Source organism: Typopeltis vanoorti, chromosome 21 (genome assembly GCF_054136105.1).
Source record: "Typopeltis vanoorti isolate ZY-2024b chromosome 21, IOZ_Tvanoo_1.0, whole genome shotgun sequence".
Taxonomy (NCBI): Eukaryota; Metazoa; Arthropoda; class Arachnida; order Uropygi; family Thelyphonidae; genus Typopeltis; species Typopeltis vanoorti.
The window spans coordinates 64127065-64145000 of record NC_143569.1 but is presented as its reverse complement, the minus strand read 5'-3'; the positions used below and the strand labels follow the sequence as shown (position 1 = coordinate 64145000).

The following is a 17936-nucleotide window of genomic DNA, read 5'->3' as shown; positions in this document are numbered from 1 at the left end:
TGCAGGTTATAAATAATAAGGATGATGATGAAACAAATAAATAAGCAAATGATTACATTACAATAGTAGGATATTAATTTAAAGAACTGCAGGCTCTTTGATGTACAGGTTATACAAATGAATTTATAACAACAGAAAAATTACTCTTGTCTTTGAATAACGGCTTATAAAGACACCGATCAGCCCAGCACAATTAGGAAAAGCATGCTATCTAATAAAAAATCAATAGCGATCATTGTTTTAATTAATTGGTGAAATACTTTATTCATGTTTATATATGCATTTCATTTATAAAGAGGGGAATCACTAAAAAAGCATCTTCATAAATAAAAACAAAATCAGCCATGTCGTGAATTCTATCAAGCTCGAAAAACAAGCAAACGCTGGTAAGCTGGTTGTTTATATTAAACTGCTTGAGACTATGTGAATAATGTATTATTGTCTGAAAATTGTGTGTTCTTAAGTAGATTCGTCTTCAGGAAAAAATATTGTTGCTGCTTCCGTTTGAGCCTAGCTAACTACCTCCCTTTGAGAAGCCTTTATAAAAGTTTATTGACATAATGGAATCAAAACTCCTTGAACCTTTTCAGTCAAGAATGTCATTGCTCTAGAATAGGCTGCGATCAAGCCAGGGCTGGTTTTGGAATAAAAATCACATGCGTATTTGTGATTGAAATACCAAGGATAACAAGATAAATAGAAGACAAAATTTTTCTTCTATAATTAAATGTATTTATTTATTTTTATTTATTTGCATAAAAAAGCTTCAGAAAATTCATCTCTCTGTGCCATAGAGAGATAAACAAAATTTGTTGTTAGAATGAAAAAGAAATTTTAATTACATGCAGTCTCTGTAATTCCTTTTTTTGTTTTAGAAAGACGGGTGTGAAATATTATTTCTATGACAACAGCAGGTTCTACAATTTATTGTTGAGCAGTAACATCAGCTTTACAAGTGCATTTCCAAACATTCTGCGTTGAATTTGTCTTCGGAATATTTTTTTAACTTGAAAAATAAGCGAATAGAATTATATAATTCTATTCTTGTCGGTTTCTCATTCGTTGTTAATAACCGCTGACCCATTCGCTCCTCTAGTCGTGCACGTTAGATGTTGCAACATGGTTTTTAGCATGGGAAGTTGCAATTATTTCCTGGTTTTAAGTTCAAAGTAAAACTCAAGATGCAAAAGGGAATTAGCAATTAGTCTTCATCGTCTGACACCATTTTGATTGTGAAACTAGTTTTATTCAGTGGCCATTTGTAATTCTTTTTTTTTTGTTTGTTTGTTTCGTAATTGTGCCACATTTACTTTCTGCTCTAAAAATTCTCCTATAGAAGTCACATGATGAGTCTACTTGTCCAAGATGAATGGCCACTACACTCATATATTTGAACTGTATAATACTTTTATCAGTACACTTTTTTAAAAAATTCTACACGCGCTTCTCATACTGATTGGTTGTCGCATGCCTTCCTCGGTAAAGAATAGGAAAATATTTATTTGTCAAAATTCGATAACGAGGAAAATATCACGTATATTAATCTTAAATATTTGTCCTTTATAATATAGCTTAAAGAAAAGGGTTATGAGTTCTATTTATAAATACTGTTTCACAAGTTTAATCAGTTATATGTTTTGAAATTTTTATCTTGAAAAACCAATTATTTTGCTTCGTTTAAAAATAAAATAAAAATAACTGCACGGAATTACAGTGGAGGCAACTAAGGCTACGAGGCTAGTCTATTATGTCTCTTAGTTCGTATTCTTCTGCACGTTTTTCCTGTTTTGTGGGATGGAAACACAAAGTCTTCAGGAGGTAAAAATCTTTTCACCTGTGTATGAGACCAGCTATCTCATCTTCACTCAAATATAAAATTTATTTGCTTCCTAGAAGCGATTACAGCCTCTTTCCAACCAAAGAGCTTTTGGTGTTACCGACTGAGTTACTGAGGCTCCAGATAATACTCAATTCCTTCTATACATCAATGTATTGATGCTAACTAAAAAAAAATTCAAGAAATTTCTCAATCAGAAAATCATTATTCAACTTAGAATCACTCCCAATCCACTAATGGAGTTTAATAAATTTTCTCTTTCACTTTTCTCTCTCTCTCTGTCCGCGCGGTTAGCCGAGTGGCTATGCGCTTCGTAACCATATGCCTGGGAAAGGAGTGTCCTGGGTTCGATTCAGGTCGCCGACGTGAGAAGCTTAGGATCTTTCTCAGATATAGCCAAGTTAGCCGGACGTGGACAGCAGGTTTTTTTCCCCCAGTTTATCTGGGAGTTTTCCTCCCGCAAGTAGGAAAACTGGTCCCGTGAACACACGCATCTACAGACATAGGACACATCGAGAGGCATAGGGCTAGCCACCTTATCCTCAGGACGGATACGGCTTAGAAGGGCTAAGGATAGCCCCGTAACAGGGCACTAGGCCTAATACGTGAAGGGAAGAAGAAGAATTTTTTTTCTCTCTCTCTCTCTCTCGCAGCGAAATTAGTATCTGAAAATAAAACATCAAGCTATTAATTACGTAAAAGATTAACTTTTAAAGATTAAAATAATTAATGCTAAATATTTACATTAAAATTTCAATAGCCAAATATTTAGTTTAAAAATTTAAATTTAAATTATTTCCTATATAAACTCAAAACATAAAACGCATATCCATACTTAAGATTTAGTTTCTTATACAACTATTTCAATAATAAAATAAAAAAGTTAATGTTTAAAATTTAAATGTAATGTTTAATTTTTATTTATTTATATCTAAGTAAAAAACATTAATTCCGCCCCTTTTTTACTTTATAATTATATTCGTTTGATTTATAGACATATTTTTGAATATAAGTGTGCTAGTTTAGTCTCAGCTTTCTCATTCCCGTGAGCTACTACTATTTCTTGCTGCTGATATAACACAGCGGAGTTTCTCCAGCTTACAGTTATTCAGCTGAGTAAAATTAGAATATATAAATTTTAGACAGCAAGAATTGAATAATAATCCAAATCACGGTTGGATAGAAATAAATCTTAAGAAGACTCACAAAATCGAACCTGAAATCGAGCATCGCAAGTCTTACTTATTTGAGGCTTGAACTAGCTTGAAAAAAAAAAATCATGTTTGGTCTCAGAGCAGGATTTTCTCATTACCTCATTCTTAGCTCACTAATCGTACTAATCTTTCGCTGGTAGGATTCTCATACAATAATAATTGTACTAAAATCATTTCACATACGATGCCCTATAAATCAAACAACAAGAGTGGTTATATGCTACATGTTAACGCCTGTTTGAATAGGTTCCTACATGCCTCATTCTGCTGAATAGTAAAATTGTTTTACTTTTATTAGTATAAGAACTTAAGAACTGCGTTGAGGTATTGATCGAAGAATTCGTCATAGGAACGAGTGACAAATATCTCAGAGCCACACGTGCAATCAATATCTGAATAAACAAAACTACGTTGAGGACAATCAATCCGGTTGTCTACTAACATCAGTTGGTATCAAAAACTGAAATATGAAATGAAACATTGGCCATGAAACTAATGAAATTCAAATTGTAGAAAGGATCCGTTTCGAAGGCGACCATCGAGATTAAAGGTAAATCTTATTTCATTAAAGATAAATATTTAAATGTTTTAATCTTTAAATTATTAAAGGTAAATCCTATTTATAAATATATATTAACATTTTATGTAACTCCCACTCACCAAAGGTTGAAAGCTTAATGAAGTACGTGAAAAGCTCTTCTGTAGATTAGTACCATGAGTAGGCTAAGAATTTTTCTATCTTTTTTTAATTTTTTGTATTTTTATCGATTTTTTCATAGTCCATAAATCCTGCTTCAGAGACCAAACATGAAACTTTCTTGAAGGAGGTGATCTCACACCGGGGAATGAAATTCATCTTTCACTTAAAGACAATCACAGAAATCCATGCCCCGCAGCCTGTTGATCTGAGAATGGATATGCTAACCACTCGGCCAACCAGACGAGCAACCTGTTATTTTGTTATCAAATCTCGTATATAGTTCGCCCACAGATTTGAGGTCCCTCGAAACTACTGCGCATGTCAGAAAAAGGAGAATCCATTCCGATAATAGGGTAATCAGTCTGTCTTCTGGGATGTAATAATAAACAAACTGAGTTTGCTTATTATTACAGGTCGGAAAATTTAGCTTTTCTTTTACGAACATTGCTGTTTTTAAAGTGTAACTATTTTGCTTGTATAACAGTTGAAAAAATGTACGTAGAGTGTTAATACGTGCAAATACTGCGTTCTACATAAAACAATGTCACTTCGCTCCATGATAAGTTTCCTTTTATCCCGGGACTTTTTAAAACAAAATCCGATTTCGTGAAGTATTTTCCTTAAAGTTTCTCTTTTCCAAGGAAAATTAATTTTTTCTTTAAGCACAGGAATCAATTTCGGAACAGTTGGCACTCTTTTCTCGAATACGTAAAATTCGTGAATAGCTCTTCTTATAACGTCTACATCAAAATCATTCAAAGCTACGGTTTCGATGGTTTTCTTTCTCTGGCGCTTTTTTTTTTTTTTTAGGAGATTTAAATTTTGGCTTACCTTTACCTTTTGATTCCCTACGAATTCTTTTAACAGTCGACCCCGATACCCGCAATTGCACTTGCACGTTTTATGACTTGAGAAAGGGGAACAAGAAGACGGCCTTCTGACGATTCTTTTTCGCTGAATGTCAGCACATTATTCAATATTCTTTTGCAAGAGCTACTGAAACGTTTAACAACAGAACTTGTTGACTGTACTGGATCCATCATACAAATTAATAATAAAAAAAAAATAATGCAAAAAGAGAACAACAAAAATCAAGCTAGTACTAGTACAGCGACAGACAAGAAAGCACGTGATTTTGCATGTTGGCGACCAATTCGTACATCCTTCATTTCTTTCTCCCCTTCAGCATGAATCGACTATTCTTGGCACAAAGCCAAGAAGGGACCTAGAAGTGGTGGGCGAACTATACCTGCTACCACTGTAATAAATAACATGCAAACCAGTATTAGTTTACAATTAGGGTTCGGCTAAACTATATTGCTATATGTGTTGACTCCTCTTAGAAATGAACCTTAAGTATGCGGTATTCGTTTCTAAACCAAATTCATTTTAAACCAAAATTCAAACAAATTTATATATGAATGGTATTGATATATAAATATGTTTGAATTTTGGTTTAATTTTAGTAGCTTTTTTCAAACAAGAATCTCTAAATAAAAACAGATTCGAATTCTGTTCACTTGGAGCTATTTAAGTGCGTAAGCTTAAAATTTATTAAAAGTTGACATTTCAGAAAACTTAGCGTATTAATTTTATTTATTTAATTTTTCAGCATCGACTTAGTGGGTCTTGTATTCTCTGTGGAGTTGATATTGATTTTCCTCTAAGTACTTCAGTTTTCTCCTCGGAAACATAAAATAGACCTCGAACATATTTGGTAGTAGCTACATGTATTGCAAATGTATGAGGTATTTGTTGCCCCCCCCCCGGTCAATTAAGTCCTGTAGCAGGACGATAGTGAGAATAATGATCAAATTATGTTCAACGGTATTTGGAGAAATTCTAATCAAGAGTAATCGAAACAATTCTAGGAATTTACAAATATGCTTCTTTGTGGAGCGCTATGTTATTAGGTATGTCTCATTTTCATGGTCGATTTGTCTATTTTGTGACAGGAAAGAAACTGGCTAACTCAGCTTCTGTTGAAAGCGTCTAGAAAGTGCTTTTCACGCACTTCATGAGATTCATTTTCTGGGGCCTCCAGCGGAAAGGATTTCAGTTGAAAGCTCGTAAAACACTTCTGGACGCTAATCCCTAATTAGACATTGCAACAAGCGTTGTAAGTCTGGGCTATCTAAAAAATATTAAACGATTAGCCCACGTAATACCAGGCATATAACACAACAGTCTAATCTATCCGATGCTAAATAAACCTCATTTCTGATCGTTTGATGAGATTTCTATGTTTTTAGTATAACATTTCTATCGTTTTTATGCTAATAACAATAATACTAAAAGATTGACGAAATGCATTGGCATATACAGTGAAGTTATTTTAAGTAAAATATGCTTGAACAAACCCATTTTAACTCTATTCTAATGAAGTACCTGTCATGTACAGAGGCGCTCTAACGGAATGACGTGGCTAACACTAGTAACCAATCATGCCAACATCAGTTACATAATATTTAAAACTGCAAAGTTATCTTCGGCTGAATTAAGACATAGTTTTCTGCTTTTATTTAACGTAAATTATTTCATTTTATTTTTATTAAAATTTTATTTAATATTAATATAAATCGTGGAATTCCACTTTCAGACTGTATATATATACTTATACAATTTCTTTCTAATGAAACTTATGCATTTTTGTATTCTCGAATTGATTGTCAAAAATTAATTCATTAATTTTTTTATGTATGTATTTTTGTGTACTTCTGGCCTTTCGTTTCACTTGAGTAGAACAAAAAAAAAAAGTCACAAGGTTCTAATATTTTATTTGCTGGAAAGTTTTCCTGTCTCTGTAATCCAGTTGGTAAAGTTGGCAAGATAAACCTTCCACTCTGCTTAAAACCGTAGCTTAAACTCATTTGAAAGTTCTAGAATTCTTTAACGGAACATAAGTAATTATTTTCCATTTTTGTGTATTGGATTTTTCAATCCAAGATTCGTTTCCGGTTTGTTCCTCCGTTCAACCTGTGTGACACTTAAGAATAACAAATGCGTCTTCTGATATGGTTACCACTCATATCAGAATAAGTCTGGTGCCAGGAATACTGTTTGTAGCCATCAAACTGGGCATGTTTTAATTAGAGAAAGACCCTCAAAAAGATGATGTAAGATCGGAGGAGGTCTCCAATCCGAATGCCGTGTAAGGAAGATGACGATGACGTTCGATTTGTAAAAGGTGAGTGCATTGAAAGCAAAACTGGGGTCAGAGAATCAAGTAACTTTTCTTAGTCAGGCAATTGTTCAACTGATGGATAAAAAGAAAAAAAAAACACTATAAATGCAATGTTATTTATTAAAAATAAAAGTAAAATCTATTTTTCTTCCATTCGGTTGCCTCTTAGGCCGTAACATATTGCTAATGCAATACTGTTGTTATTCAATACTACGATGAGTAAACTGGGTTGGATTCGTCACCTGAAGTAGAATTTCCTTATTTTACTGCTTGTTGAACTAGTGTGCAATATACTGGAAAGGAGTGACGTCGACTTGTCTGTCGATAAAAATGCTGCATAATATACTAGCCATGTAAGAACTCAACTACTGTAGATTAAGGAAAATACTGGGATAAGCTTGCGGGATTATTGGGTTATCTTCGTATTATAAAAATAAATCCCCTGCACCGCTTTCTAACCTTACAACTCAGAGTGCAGTTCGTTAACCTGTGAAGTAAAAACTGTGGCACGCTCTGCTGGACTAAGACAACGGATGTGGTGAGCAAGAAGGTCTTTTTTTATCAATTTTTTCGCATACTCAGAACCGGCTGCAGAGTCCAATGCAAAGTATAGCCAGAGGCTTTCAAACCGTAGTGAAGCAGTAGGAGAAATAAATAAAGGCTGCTCATTCTTTTTCCTTTCCTGTTCACATAAAAGGCTACAGGTTAAGCGGTTACCAGTGAAGACTGGCAAATAAGCAGCGTTTGGAACTTCCGGTTTTCCGTCTTATTAAATAGGTCGCTCAAAGAAAGTATCGATTTAATTGCCTGTTCCTGATTCTTTGATAATTGAGCGCTTTTAGTATTGGCCGTATCTTATTTTATTAATATATATGAAGCAACTCAAATTTCATTTCCTTCTGAAGACGGTTAGAAATGATAGAGAGGGGTAAGTGAGATTAAAATCAAAACACTGTAATTGTTAGTACTCCAAGTAGTAAAAAGTACATTGAAATCCGCAATTTTTGAAAAAAAAAAAATAAAAATAAAAATAAATAAATAAATATATATATATATATATATATATAATAAATTTTTTAACTTGGGGATATTGTATATTAGGATAACCAAGTAATTTTATAAACTTGGTTATTTTAACTCCTAATCCCAAGTATGCAAACAATTAAGTTTGCGCCTGAAACAAAGTTCAAGTCTAAAGATGTTACAACACCAGGGCAACTCATTGTAAAGGTGGGTAAAGCTCCGATCACTATTCTTAGTATTTTCCCATAATGTAAAGCACATCTCACTGGAAGATGTGTACTGCAATGCATTATGGGTGGGGTCACTACCCAGACCGGTTTCAACCTTTTCTGAGATCTCCTCAGTGAGTAGCTAGACCCTAAATACCAAGGTTTTAGTAATACGGAGCCTTATCACCTTTACCTATAAAAGTTGCAACAAGGTGTTTTTATTTTTAATAAAATTCTCTGGAGGAGATATAGATGTAATACATTTTTTAACTTGGGGATATTGTATATTAGGATAACCAAGTAATTTTATAAACTTGGTTATTTTAATTCCTAATCCCAAGTATGCAAACAACTAAGTTTGCGCCTGAGAATAGTGATCGGATCTTTATCCACCTTTACAATGAGTTGCCCTGGTGTAACATCTTTAGACTTGAACTTTGTTTCAGGCTCAAATTTAATTGTTTGCATACTTGGGATTAGGAATTAAAATCCTAATATACAATATCCCCAAGTTAAAAAAATTTATTACAACTATATCTCCTCCAGAGATTTTTATTAAAAATAAAAACACTTGTTGCAACTTTTATAGGTAAAGGTGATAAGGCTCCGTATTACTAAAACCTTCGTATTTAGGGTCTAGCTACTCACTAAGGAGACCTCAAAAAAGGTTGAAACCGGTCTGGGTAGGGACCCCACCCATAATGCATTGCAGTATACATCTTCTAGTGAGATGTGCTTTACATTATACATTATGGGAAAATACTAAGAATAGTGATCGGAGCTTTACCCACCTTTACAATGAGTTGCCCTGGTGTTGTAACATCTTTAGACTTGAACTTTGTTACAGGCGCAAACTTAATTGTTTGCATACTTGGGATTAGGAGTTAAAATAACCAAGTTTATAAAATTACTTGGTTATTCTAATATATATATATATATACATACATATACATACATACAACATACACACACACACACATATATATACAGTCATCCCTCGACTTACGCCCGTTCGAGTTACGTCCTTTCGAAGATACGTCCGTGATCCCATATGGGAATAAATAACATTTTCGGCTATATATAGAGGACCTGAACCAAAAGCGCATACCCCTTAGCACTATGACTATAACCGCTATAGCACTAAGTCTCTTCAACATGTTGAAGGAGAAAGCAGAACCCGATTATGACTACGAATTCAACGCTTCTTCTGGTTGGTTCGTGAGATTCAAGCAGAGTTTTGCGCTGCATAATGTGAAAATGTATGGAAATCTGCAAGTGCGAAGAAGGCTGCCAAGGAGTTTGTGGAAAAATTGGATAAAATTATTACTAAGGAAAATTATTTGCCACAGCAAATATTTAATATGGATGAGACGTCCTTGTTTCAGAAAAAAATGCCCGAGCGGACATTCATCCACAAAAAGCTCAAATCTATACCTAGTTTCAAAGCTCTTAATGCCCGTATTACGATTCTGTTACGGGTAATGGCTGGATATAAACTGAAGCCATTTGTAATATGGCACAGTGAGAATCCACGAATCTTCAAAAACATTAGGAAGCATACTCCCAGTTCATTATCGGAGCACTAAGAAGTCATGGATGACTCAAAAATTGTTTGAGGATGCCTTAATCAACTGTATGCGAGCGAAATAAAAAGCCATTGTGTGAAAGAAAATGTAGAATTTAAAATTTTATTAATTCTGAATAACGCGCCAGGTTATTCGTCTTGTAAGTCTTATAGCGGTGATCTTCACGAAGTTCAAGGTCATGTTTCTTCCTCCAAACACTACTTCATTGATTCAGGGAGTTCTTGCAGTGTTTTAAGGCTTATTACGGACAACCTTTTCAAAAGCCATTTCTGCCACTGAAGGAAATGACCAGACTCTCATGCAATTCTGGAAAATATTCAATATTTATCATGCTATTAAAAATATTGCTGTGACTTGGGACGAAGTGACCTCTCAGTGTATGAGTGGCAATATGGTAAAAGACATTACAAAGGTTTGTGCATGATTTTGAAAATTTGTAACAGTGGGCCTAGAAATCAATATCAAGTGAATGATGAGACATAATTCAACTCATGGAAAGTTCCCCTGAAGAACTGGTCGAACTGGAGGAACAACTGTTGCAGAGAAAAGAAAGAGGGCAAATAGAAACAAGGAGAGGTAGTTAAACAATTCACAGTGAAGGGTCTTGCAGAAATGTTCTCTGCAGTTAGCGATGTTCTCACAATGGTTGAAGACTGTTCTTGAAGACCAAGGTCACAATGGACCCCAATGTTGAATGCTACATATTAGTTGAAACGAAAGTATATGAAGCGTGAACAAATTTATGGTGAAAAGAAAAAGAGGAATAAGCAAAGCACATTGGAACAGTAGCAGTAACACACGGTACAGTTTTATAATAAGGTTTAAAAATTAAAATGACAGTATACTTATTACGGTTAAGTCTCTAACCCCTATAACTCTGTTGATTTAATGTATCGACTTACGTCCTGCTGGATGGAACGGAACCCGGACGTAAGTCAAGGGATGACTGTATATATATATATACAGTATATATATATATATATATATATATACAGTATATATATATATATATATATATACAGTATTAGAAATCGCTTTCCTGGTGGAATAGGCCACTGATTGCACTTTTTTTTTAATCCTTACGGAAATTTTTAGCTAGTTTCATGAGCAATCAGTTCGATCTGCACAAATGAAGTTTAACCCAGAAGCGCTCCCCGATCTAGTTTGATGAGACATTATATTAACTTTGTCAAAAATTAATGCTTTGTTTAATTAAACAAAAACGCTGTGGAAACCGTAGATGATATCTCCCCCCACCACCACCACCACCATACCCACCTTTTAATACAGTTTAGTGTCGCAGTTTAAACAAGGATTTATTTCATAATCCAATTAAACTTTTTATGCATCCACAAAGGAAATTATCGAGTGAAGAAATTATTAAATTCATGCTTCTTGATTTCTAAATAAAAGAAAGTAAAGAATATCAAACATGCATTCATCCAAAGAATTTTATTCTTACAAAATCAGCACGATAAGGTTTAAAATTGGGATTTCATGTTCATTTATATATATTTCAGTTTCTGGTAACGTAAAGAATAATAAAGGCCCAGAAGGATAATATTACATTTTTGGCCGATTACGTTTTTCATGAACTTGCGCTTAAGTAGCCGAGTCTCTCTCTCTCTCTATATATATATATGTGTAAACATTTCCATTTTTCTCTGCAATTCGTATTATATGAACGATATAATATTGTCAATTCCCCTTTGTAACTTAACGTGGAGGAAATCCGGAAGCACTATAGGCAGCTGTGTGTTCACACCTGTCTCATAGCAGGTATCACGCCACCTCGTCTACGCAGCTTAAGACCAGAGCTTCTGGTATTGTCTTTGCGTGAAATTGAGAGCTGTGCTGACAGGAAGAGCTTACAGGTACTTGAATTGTGAACAGAATGAAATATTTTTTAGTTGCTCTTTCCTAAATTTTTCCCGTTTATCAGCAATTTGGACAATAAAGGGAATAACAAGACATTCGGTATCTTTGATAAAATTAGTATCTTGACCACAGGTAAAACTAACCTGTGGACTTTCACCCATACTACATATATTGATAACAGCGTTTAGGTTCGATTGTCCATTCATGCACCTAATAACAACTCCCCTCTGGCAAACATAATTTAATAAAATTTTATATTTTGGATCGTTACTACCATTTGTCATACAATCATAGTTTTGGTCTTTGGATGGAACCAGTTTTAGCGGTAATATTTGATGAAACGTTTTGGCATGATGCAAAATTATATGTTATGAATGAGAGTTAAAACCTGTTTGAGCAAAGTGTTTAATTTTTTTTTTCAATTTTAATCTTCAAAGATGATTCACTTCTCTAAAAAAATTAAACTTTATTAAAGTAAAGATAATTTTGATTGCAGTTGGGAAGTAAGCCCAATAAAAGAAAAATAATTTGATTTTGGTTTCAAAAATGTTTGTTTAACACTGATAATTCGCTTATAGTTTTCCCCTTTAATACTTCATCATAATCTATTTGGTTATAGTTTCTTTTTTTCGTTTTAATTTAATAGATAATGTGCACATTTGTATCCTCAAAACGACATCCTATTTTGTTTAAGAATGTTATTATTATACACCTATAGGTAACTCTAGTAATTTAAACGAAACATAAATAAAAAATATGCAATGAAATAATAGCAATGAAAATAGCCTTACATTCACTTTGGTTTACTATGGTGAACTAATTATTTTCAGTGATCATTTTAAATTTTTTTAAAGTTTTTCTATAATCAGTTTTAAACTTAAAATAAGATTAAAGAAACATAAAATGAAAAGAGATTAGAATTTATTTATTAAAATGAATTTATTGAGAAGAGGAAGGAAAGAAGCTTAATAATAAGTCTATAATAAATAATTTTCATACTTAATGAATTTGTTATCATTTTATAAATTATTTTATAATAGTTTTAATCGATTCAACAATGCTTTTTTAAGGTTAAGTATTAGCCAGTATTTTGATAAAAATACTTGATTAGACACATACAACTAACCATATGGCTCACGGTGAAAATCTCTGAGCACGAATATTCTTATGAAAGATCACTGATGCATTGCATTATGTAGACAGAACATAATCAGCATGTAGAATTTCTTAAAACATCGAAAAGTGCATATACAGCTCATTCTTGTAGAGTAACATACTAATATTTCTTTTGGTTTTATTACCGCCAAGAACATTTTCCATCTCATTCTCTCTCTCTCTCTGCTAATGCACCGTCATTTTCCAGACTGTTCTGTTGGAATACGATAGCTTCGTTAAGTAAGGAGACATCAAGTCTGCTGCAAGTCATTCTCATTTAAACAATTTTCCTTTTTTTTTTTTTTTTGTTCCAGCGCATTTCGTTGACCTATGAAAAGCCTTATGACACAGAAATAAAACGCAAGGATTCTTCAAAATGGTATTTAGGTAAGCTTTTATTTTGCCTCATCAATAACTTAACGTTTTGATTAGATTTTCTGAAACTTAACGATTGATAACGTTGCACTTTTATTTTACCTTTATTGGTCCTTGATATAGTTTTAATAGGACCAGAAATATATTTTATTTTAAAATCCAAAACCTAATATGAGAATGAGTGAAAATAATTGCTATCAAGATGTGTTCTTTATTTCTTCTTATTTTTTTTTTAATTTTCATATGCTTAAGCACATATTCCTTCAGTGAAATCATCATTCATCTGGATAACTTTTTCATATGAATAACACCTGGGAACTTTCATCTGCAGAGTGCATTATGAATAAGCTTAAGGAATTAGTGTGTTGGCATATAAGTTATCATACTTATGTTGAAAAGTTTCATCCAGAAAGGGAGTGGGGATAACATTCATTTTGATGACATATATTTTCATAACACAAATAACTCAAGCAGCACACACACAGCTATCCTTTGCTGCAAACACAGCCTCAAATTGTAAGCAGTGGTTTACGAATGGTGCTGTACCAAACTTTCCTCAACTGTAATATGAACAACAACAACTTTTTCTCAAATAAGAAGTCATCTTTAAATGATGTTACAGCCTTAGAGCTACGGGAAATGTGACATAAATATATATTATTGAAAAATGGCACGTCAAAAGTATTCTATTTTTTTTTTTTTTTTGGAAAAGTTTTGAATTTTTCAGACTAGAAACAAAACTTATTATTTTAATCTTAAATATAATCTTTTTGAATCTTTATGTTCGTTAAACATGTGATAAATACAATTTATGTATTCCTTAGATGTTCACATATTGTATTTACAAGCTGAATACATCGATTGAATGTAAAGTAAATTACCAATATTAATAATAATATTATTATTATTAATAATTAGTGAATATAAATATAGAATGGAAGTTTCAGCAACATGAACAACTTTTCTTTTTTGAAGATTTGAAGATACGTGGTAGACGGGGGGGGGGGGGTCGTTTGTGGCATAGAAATAAAAAACTATATTGTGTAAAGTTTGAAGCACGTAAAACAGTTCGTGAGAATTAAACACAAGTGAACCGAACACTGAAACATAATGCTTGAAGCTCAGCTGCTAGCTATCAACGTCATATGCAAGATTAAATAGTCCTTTAAATCCATAAAAGACAAGGCTGTAAAATAACTAACACAGGCCTGTGAAAATAAGAATCGTTTGAAATGTGTGTTGTAGATATAAAATATGCCTGGAAGGTGCATCAAGCTACACATTTTTAACCAATTATCAAATATGACGTTGTAGGATGACGTTTGCTATGACGTTAAACCATAAAATTGGTTTCCCGAGACAAACCTTTGGGCAAATAGTGTATTAACAGTATCTTGCAGATGATTCTTCCCTTTATTTTATGGGGTACATTAATTTCAAGGAATAAGTGCTTACGTACTTCCAGGCAAGTTTTAGTTGCCCTTGTATCCAAGGCGTACTTTATGCATAATGAAGTAAGCAACTAAATCATAGGTTCCAGTTCTAAACGTTGGGATTTTAATTGAGAATTACAGACCTGAAGACTGTTAGCCAAGGGCAATTATATAACTTGAGACCACGTCAGTTTCTCCACTAGTCGAAAGTTGACATTTGTGTTTGGACAGAACAAGCGCATACGCACACGCATGCGAATATTGATATTTACTTTCTGGAAATAAATTCAAATACTTAAATTAGTTTTATTTTTAGACAAGCATGATTCAGTTGTAATTTAACTGCAGCTCAGCAAGGTTACTTTTGTAAGTTCTTAAACTATCTAAAATATGTCAAATAAACTAGGAAATGACTATAAATCATATTACTAGAAAAAGAAAAATGTAGAGAGGTGTAAAAACATATTTATTAAATTTACTTCTCAGGAAGGAACTAACGTATTGTTATAAAATAATAGTTGCTCTTTCTCTGATATTTTCGAAAATAAATATACAAATTAATATACACCCAAAATATTTAAACCCACATATAAACCAATAAAATAAATATAAGCACAGATAATGTGTCAAATCACGTTAACAATGCAATTTGTTCACTTTAACAACAGTAAAGCAAATTGGTAGCCTGATTGACAGAATGGCTAACATATCACCAATCAACAGACTGCAGACAGACAACAGAATGTGAATATCTTTAAGTGGGTGGCCCACTTAAAGATAAAATTGACCGAAGCATTTAATGAAGACTATTCTCTACTCATATCTAATTGAACAATGCGCAGGGAATTGAAGAGGATCGGTGTTGACAGTCGCATGCATATACGGAAAACACTGATTTCTGCGATGAATTTTATTATTGAAGGTCTGAAGTGGTTTAAAAAAGTCCCATGTTTGATCACTAGAGAAGGGTTTCCGGTTATGTAAAAATAAATAAAAATATAAAAAAAAACACGTTTTTTTGTATTTTTATATATTGTGTGTGTGTGTGTGTGTGTGTGTGTGTGTGTGTGTGTGTGTGTGTGTGTGTGTGTGTGTGTGTGTGTGTGTGTGTGTGTGTGTGTGTGTGTGTGTGTGTGTGTGTGTGTGTGTGTAAAATTAGGGAAAAAAATATTAACCCATAAACTGCAGAAAGGAGGTTAAAACCTAAAGTTTGAAATGAATGAATTTTTTTAAGGATATCGGTCCAGGAATAGCTACGTGTAGACCGATAGGGAAGAACAAACCGAATCTGATAACCGATGACACATTTTACGAAAGGTATCTAATGACCAAATGAGTTAGCTTTGTATGAAGAAAATAAACCTTGATGGATTTTTGTTAGCTTCTATTTCCAAAGAAATGAAATAGCCTCATTCATCTAAACTACTTCTCTTTTAGTGATAACTTTTTCCATTTCCTGCTGAAACAAATTCCTTCTTCCATAAAGTTAGTGTAATATTGCAGTACATTATCTGGTGGACATGAATTTGCAACGGAAAAAGTTCTCAAGGTAGACGCGGGGGGGAGGGATCTTCGTATAATATTTCCCAACAATAGAAAAAGCAGTCATTGACGTTAATTCATTATTTCTATGACTCCAGCATAATATTTCTGAGCAAACCAAGAACTATTTAAGAATGCTCCTAGCTAGTAATCGTCAGTAGCATTGATCACAATGGAAAAACAAACGATCTTTCAGAGTTCTATAAAGGGCTTGCAGTGAGTACCCGTCTGGCTGGAGCCACGATTTCGAAAACAGCAGAACTGACTGGTTTCTCAAAAGGTGAGATATCCAAGGTGCTTAGTCAGGAAAAATAACCGAAATTGCTTGTTCAAGAGGTGTAACTTTGGTCCTCAGATAGTCTATCGGCAACAAGATCGCCGTCGTTCTGAATGTGTGCAGCAATTGACTGAAGCATTTAATGAGGGCTGTTCTCTACCCATATCTAACCGAACTATGCGCAGGGAATTGAAGAGGATCGGTGTTGACTGTCGCATGGCTATACGGAAACCACTGATTTCTGCGAAGAACGGAAAGTTCCTCTATAGAGTGGTGTCAGAAAACATTGCGACTGGAGACTGGAAGAATAGAAAAACGCCACGTGGTCTGACGAGTCAGGGTACAACTTGTTCTCTACTGACGGTGGTGGGGGGGGGGGGGACCAAATGAAGCAATGAACTCAGCTTGCCTTTTAAACAATGCAAGGTTCTAGGCTGGTGTCATGGTGTGGGACATGTTCTGTTGGTACGGAATGAGTACCCTGATATTGCTAGAAGGTCGGGTGTCCTCCAAGGAATATCAAAGTTTCTAATTCAATGGCAGTATGTGTACTTCAGATACCCGTAACAAAACCAATAGCCCTTAACAGACTGATCTAACCTTTTCGCTGGTAACGCCTTCAAGACGCTGATGACGTCTTTAAACTCATACTCAAAAAAAAAAAAAAAAAAAAAAATATATATATATATATATATATATATATATTCCATGATTTCATTCTGTACTTTGATTCATATTTTTATTACTTGTTGGTATTTATTTGTAGTTCAAGAGTCAGTAGAAATGGCGTCACTTCTTCCTCGTGTATTGAATCTGCAAAATGTCTTACGCGGAGCAGGGCACCAGACCTGAAGACAGTAAGCGATAAACGCTAAAAAGAAAAATGAAAAGAAATAAAAATTGATCTATAACATGGGCAGTAGCCGTAACTGATCGCTTCCTGGTCGGCATAAACAAATAGTCCTCACTATATATGCTGTATATGAGCCATTCACAGATAACGTATGCTTGTGCCAGAGAGAGAGCAAGTATGCATCCAGGAAGTACACCTTGTCTGTCCAAAGAAAATAAGCTAAGTTACTTGTTTACTTAACTCAGAATTATCCTTCCCTCAACCTGTTTGCTGATATAAATATTGGTGTTTTTTTTATTTTTTGTCAAAGAATTCGATAATCAAAAATCACAATTTTGAAATTTAATGCGCTGCAAAAGAGAGATGATTCGAGTGTGCATCATGAGTTAGGTCTACGTTATTTCAAAAACACCTTTTCTTCCGGCATCTCACTTAGTCGTTAAGAGGAAAATGAGGCTAGCAGGTTGTAACATACTTTCAGATAGAGCTGAAGGGGAAGAACTCAAATTAAAGAAAATGTAAACAACCTTTCTTGTGGAAAAGAACTGTAATAGAGGCAGCGAACATATGAAGTGCCAGGAAAATAGTTGTTTGCTGGATTGTTGTAAAAAATATTTGCCAAACATATATAGATTTTTTTCCAGCTTAAGAGGTGAAAACTAACACCGTT

At 33.8% G+C, this 17936-nt stretch overlaps 1 long non-coding RNA gene across 1 annotated transcript in view; it reads left to right on the top strand.

The window, feature by feature from the left end:
- LOC150094923 (uncharacterized) overlaps window positions 1-13124 on the top strand; it is a 53867-nt gene extending 40743 nt beyond the window's left edge. The window contains exon 3 of the long non-coding RNA XR_016550160.1: window positions 13101-13124. This is a non-coding gene — a long non-coding RNA (uncharacterized LOC150094923). The remainder of the gene's footprint in view (window positions 1-13100) is intronic.
- Window positions 13125-17936: the final 4812 nt, after the last annotated feature.